The sequence below is a fragment of the Nicotiana tomentosiformis genome, chromosome 8 (genome assembly GCF_000390325.3).
Source record: "Nicotiana tomentosiformis chromosome 8, ASM39032v3, whole genome shotgun sequence".
Taxonomy (NCBI): Eukaryota; Viridiplantae; Streptophyta; class Magnoliopsida; order Solanales; family Solanaceae; genus Nicotiana; species Nicotiana tomentosiformis.
This window is the reverse complement of record NC_090819.1, coordinates 14,000,464-14,006,359: the sequence shown is the minus strand read 5'-3', so window position 1 is coordinate 14,006,359 and position 5,896 is coordinate 14,000,464. Positions and strand designations below refer to the sequence as shown.

At 36.8% G+C, this 5,896-nt stretch overlaps 1 long non-coding RNA gene across 1 annotated transcript; it reads right to left on the bottom strand.

Annotated features, from left to right (window-relative positions):
• Nucleotides 1–3,098: 3,098 nt before the first annotated feature.
• Nucleotides 3,099–5,506, bottom strand: LOC138896785 (uncharacterized). Its single transcript, XR_011410209.1, has 2 exons — nucleotides 5,177–5,506; nucleotides 3,099–4,385 (listed from the first exon to the last, which is right to left on the bottom strand). It is a non-coding gene; the product is annotated as an uncharacterized lncRNA (long non-coding RNA).
• Nucleotides 5,507–5,896: the final 390 nt, after the last annotated feature.

Sequence of the window (5,896 nt, the reverse complement as noted above, 5' to 3'; positions counted from 1 at the left end):
CAACTCGAGTTGGGTTTTTATTATTGCATCGACCGCCTCGCAACTTAAATTAGTGGTGTGAGTTTGGGCGACATCAGTCATGTTCGCGAAGTGAGGGGTCAGCAAAGCATCGCATTCGCGAGTGTTTGGACACGTTCGCTTAAAAGGGATTTTGGTCAGAAGCATTTTTGTGCTTCGCGGACGCGAGGATGCTTCCGTGTTCGCGAAGAAGGCACACCTGGACAGAATATAAGTTTCAAAAACGAGGGTTTTGAGTTCATAACACAAAATTGATTTGGGTGCTCGGTAGAAGGCGATTTTTGAAGAGATTTTCACGTGGGAGTTTGTGGTAAGTGATTCCTAACTAGTTTTGGTTAATTTCCATGATTTTGCCTTTGATTCCATCATTAAATTTGTGATTTGGGGTGAAAAATTAGGGAAAATGAAGAAGAGTTCTTAGGCTAGATTTTTGAGATTTTGAATGGGACTTTGATATCGGATTTGAATAAGTTTGGTATGGTTAGACTCGTGGTTGAATGAGCTTTCGGGTTTTGTGATTTTTGTCGGATTTCGAGACATGGGCCTAGGGGATGGCTTTGAGACGATTTTGGATTTTGATTAATAACTTCATAATTTTTAATGAAATTGATTCCTTTAGCTCGTGTGGATTTTATTACATTGTTTATGGCTAGATTCGAGGCATTTAGAGGCCGTTTCGCGAGGCAAGGGTGTGTTGGAGTAGAGATTTGCTCGTATTGAGGTAAGTAACAATTCTAACTTTGGCTCTAAGGGTACAAAACCCCGTATTGCGTGTCATGTATTTGGTTTTGAAGTGACGCACATGCTAGGTGACGGGCGTGAGGGCGTGCACTGTAGGAATTATGACTTGGTCAAATTCCGTGGAACTGTGTAGTTATATAATCTGTTGTTATCTGTACATTCTCCATGTATTAGAAAAATTTAACCACAAATCATGTTTAGACTATATGTTGGCATTGTAGGGACCCACAGGGGTCGTGTACATGTTAAATTATCTGCTAAATTATTATTTGTACTCGGTCAGAGTTCATTTGTATTTTACATCTCTGTCTCTATTGTTCATTTTTGATGCATCATATCATTGCTGTCTGGGCTGCTAATTATGAGTTCTGAGAGCCCGAGAGACTGGAGAGGTTGACGACTGAGTGAGGCCGAGGGCCTGATTGTGAGGTATTATACTATAGCATGTGAGTTATCCGTGCAGCACATGATTTGTCCGTGCGGATCTAGATATTATACTATAGCACGTGAGTTGTCCGTATAGCATGTGAGTTGTCCATGCAGCACGTGAGTTGTCCGTGCGGATCCAGATATTATACTGTAGCACGTGAGTTATCCGTGCATCATGTAAGTTGTCCGTGCAGCACGTGAGTTATCTGTACGGATCCAGTTATTATACTGTAGCACGTGAGTTGTCCGTGCATCACGTAAGTTGTCCGTGCAGCACGTGAGTTATCCATGCGGATCCAGATATTATACTGTAGCACGTGAGTTGTCCGTGCATCACATAAGTTGTCCGTGCAGCACGTAAGTTATCCGTGCAGATTATAGCTCTTGGGTTGATGGAGCCCCTTCGGAGTCTGCACACACCCCCAGTGAGCGCAGGTACCTATTGAGTGCGAGTATCGAGTGTTGAGTGCTGAGTGAATGGGAAGGTTGAGTGACTGTGGCCTTGAGAGGATGCATTTGATTTCATTATTATTGCATTAACTTCCATGTATCATTGTTTGAAATTTCTAAACGATATTACACTCTGTTTCACTTAAACTGGTCATGAAATAACTATTGACCTAATTTATAGAACTTGAGAGCATGCCTACTTCCTTATGTTGAAATCACTATAATCGAACTATAATTGTGAAGCTCGTCATTACGTTCAATTCGATATTTAGTGTTGTTACTTGCAAATTTGGTTGTACTCATACTACACCCTGCACTTCGTGTGCAGATCCAGGTGTTCACGAACACAGTGGGTGTTAATTTCCACGCACAGTTGATCTTCTGGAGATTTCGAGGTAGCTGCGGGCGTTTCGAAGACCTTGTTTCTCCTTTCCCTATCTTTCCACTTATTATATTTGGTTTCAGATTTTCATAGACAATATTTATCAGACTTGTGATGTATAGATGCTCATGTACTCAGTGACACCCCGATGTTGGAGATTTCCGCGTTGTATTTTGGATTTCTATCCTGTTTATGGGAAGTTGTTATCATTTAAACTATTTTAAATTTATTTTCTGTTAAGTGTTGGAGATATTTCATAAATGTCGGCTTGCCTAGTACCACGATAGGCGCCATCACGACAAGTTGGGATTTTGGGTCGTGACACAAACATATCTAAATTTGATAAAGCAATTCAAAGTTCCACTCAATATTCACTTTCTCTCAAAAGGAAATATACATCAATTTATATATTATTTTCTTGAAAAATATACTTATGTCATTAAAGTGTGGTCCATATTTTGACTACCTATAAATTTTAACCCATTTTGACCATCTAACAATTATGAATATTATGAAAATTCTAAAGGCCAATTTTTGTAAGTTAGTAACTCAATATTAGTCATTTTTAGAGTTTATATTGTTAATCATTAATTTATTTTTGTAGGAGTTATAGGCCAACCTCTTCATTCCTATATCTTTAAAAGACTAAAAGATTTTAAATTTCTAATTTGTTTTATTTAAAGACGTACCGTGATAAAAGTATTTTTATTTGTCTTCGGTATTAGAGTACAAAAATAGCAATTATTTTAACAAGATATCCCTATAAAACTTTGAGAATTTCCATAAGGTACGATTTATCCTTCATTGAGCTAGCTAAATAGAATCTATAAACATATTTTCAGAAAGTTACACTTTTTTATAGTTCAAATGTCACGATCCAAAACCCACTATAGGTCGTGATGGCGCCTAACGCCGCCGTCAGGTAAGCCAACAATGATCGGTCAACTTAATTACTCATTTTGATTACTTTAAAATCATATTTTCCATTAATTAACTAGTATAGAAGCTAGTACTCGTAGAAAACCCCATGATATTATTTTTTCAATTCCTGTATAAAAATATAAATCTCAAGGTGAAATGATAATAATTGCATGAACTACAATAAGGAACAATCAGTAGAAACTCCCAAAATTCGGTATCACAAGTACATGAGCATCTACTAAGGAGTACAATAATAATACAATAACCGTCTAGAATACAAGTTAGACGGGGAAAATAAATAACTCTGATGGAGACTCTGTATGCAGTGGATCGTAACAAGAAAATATAGCTCACCGAAAAGTCCCTGCAAAAGTCGCGCCTCTGCACCTAGAGGACTACCGGAAACATAAATATACCCCACAATAAGTGCAGCAAGTGTAGCATGAGTACGTAAATCAACGCGTACCCAGTAAGTATCTAGCCTAACCCCAGAGAAGTAGTGACGAGGGGTCAACATCGATACTTACTAGTGGTATAATAAGACAGATACAGTAGAAGTAACAGTTGTGAGGCAGAGTAAATAAACGAAATAAACAAGTATAAATACCATGTACAATCCTCCTCTCAACAATAAACCCAGGCTCTCAATTAGCAGTTACTTCCTAAACCGGAGTATATATATAAATACATAATGGGCCTCCCCAAATAGGTCGTCACAATTCAAATCAGGAAAAACTCACAGATACACAGGCTTCTTGTCAAATATTGCGTACGATTCCATATGAGTATTTTATAGAAATGCTGAGGCGTATGACCCGATTCCATCATACTGTGTGCACTGCCGAGGGTCGAACGACACGAACCATAGATGCATCTATTATACTGCCGAGGTGAACGACCCGCTCCCATGAGAGTGTGGTACATAATCCTGTCGAGGCGAACGGCCTGATCCCATTAGAATAAGAAACATTAACGAGTCCTTGACCCCACTCACGAATAAACGTGTGATTTATAAATTTTAAGGAAGATCTTTCGATGAAAACGCATAGCGCGGGAGAAATTTCGCAAGACGAGCACAATTAATCTGTGGCTAACCATGAAGCCCGTCAAATCTCTACAATAGCAAGTCTATCACTCTACGCAAGTCTAGTCTCAAGTCGTAATGCGAAATAAAGGAGTTAAACGAGCAAAGATAACCCTTATAGTACAATTATGGCATGGTGTGAACATAAGTCCACCTGGACAATAACATGAATTTGGCTCTGTACGGATTCTCGTCACCTCGTGCGTACGTAGCCCCCGCAACAAGTAGCACATATCAAATACATCACCTAGGGGTAGTTTCCCCTCACAGAGTTAGACAGGAGACTTACCTCGCTCCGAAATTCTATAACCGGCTCCAAAGCCTCTCTAACACCTCAAACTTATGCCCGTCGATCCAAAACTAGTCAATCAATATGCAAACCAATCAAAATATACTCTAATACCCATAATTAATAAATTTAGACAATTTTCAACTCCGCTCGAATAGTCAATAAAGTCACGTGCTAGGATTCCGAAATGTTTCGAAGATTAACTTTACCCATAACACTACGAACTCAAATATGTGATTTATTCTCAATTTTATGTCCAATTTCGTGGTCAAAATCCAAAAATACCAAATTCTAAATTTTCTACCAAAATATCAAATTTTTACTAATTTTCATATTTAAATCCATATATAAACCATGTATTAAACTTATAATAAAACTAAGACGGAGGACTACGAAAAATAATTGGAGTAAGCACAAAGATCACACATATCCACTTAAACGTCCATTTGAAACTAAGCTCAACAAAATACTATGTGGAATCAATAAAGATTAGCTTAAAAAAATAACTAAACAAAATCCAATAAAGCACATACACACTGATAATGAGCAATCAGAGACGAAGTGAGAGAAAAATCCCAAAACAATTTCATCTTCCCCTTTTTAATAATCAAAACTATCGTCCAATTTATGATCTTATTAAACTAATCAAACTCACGATGAGAAGGAATTTCAGCACATATCACTCTTACGAAATCCAAAAAAAAGAAAGAAAAAGTCAAAAATTATTATTATTTATATTCCACACAACAAGCACAAATTAAGCAAAAAAAAATAATCAAAACGTGATGAAACATAACAAATAAACCATTAATTTATGATATACGAAGTAAAAATTAAAGCAAGGTAGAAAAAAGGAAAGGACCTTTGTATTATATAATTTTGCCTTGAATGTGATTGCACTTTGAATTGGAACAAAGCACATGTTACTACGTAACGGATCTCAGCCTCAACCACTCGACATCAACTCAACCGACGAAATCGATCTCCATTACGTTGTTTTGATAGATTAATTTCAACCCAGCTGGATTTGAATAGAATATAGCCACTATTTATGTTCAAAAGGAATCTGAGGAAGAAGAGTGATTGTGAGATTTCAAGCTCTTTTTTTTTTTTTTTGCTGTTTTCGTATCTTCCATTTTTCTGTTTCTTCCTTACTTTCACGTCCTGCCCTGTTTATTGTTGCCTCCTAGTCCTTTTGTGGAAGAATCAGTCGCATTATTTTGCTTTTAGATCCTTTTACTCAAAAGTCAAATCTTAGTTAATTATTCTAACTTAAAACTTTTGAAATTAGAATTTTTTTTCCAAATCAACTCCGATTTTTTCGAAATTAAATTCCTACCACGCGCACAAATCATAATACCTGAAATGAAGTTACTCAAGGCCTCAAACCGGCGGATGACGCGCTAGAGCTCAAAACGACCGGTCGGATCGTTACATTAAATACACATTTAATACTATTTATGTAAATTTTTAAAAATTATTTATTCATGAAAAACACGCGCAAAGTGCGTACCCTAAGACTAATATAATATAATACAACAAAAACTTGATATTATGTTTTTTTGGATTGTATTATATTATA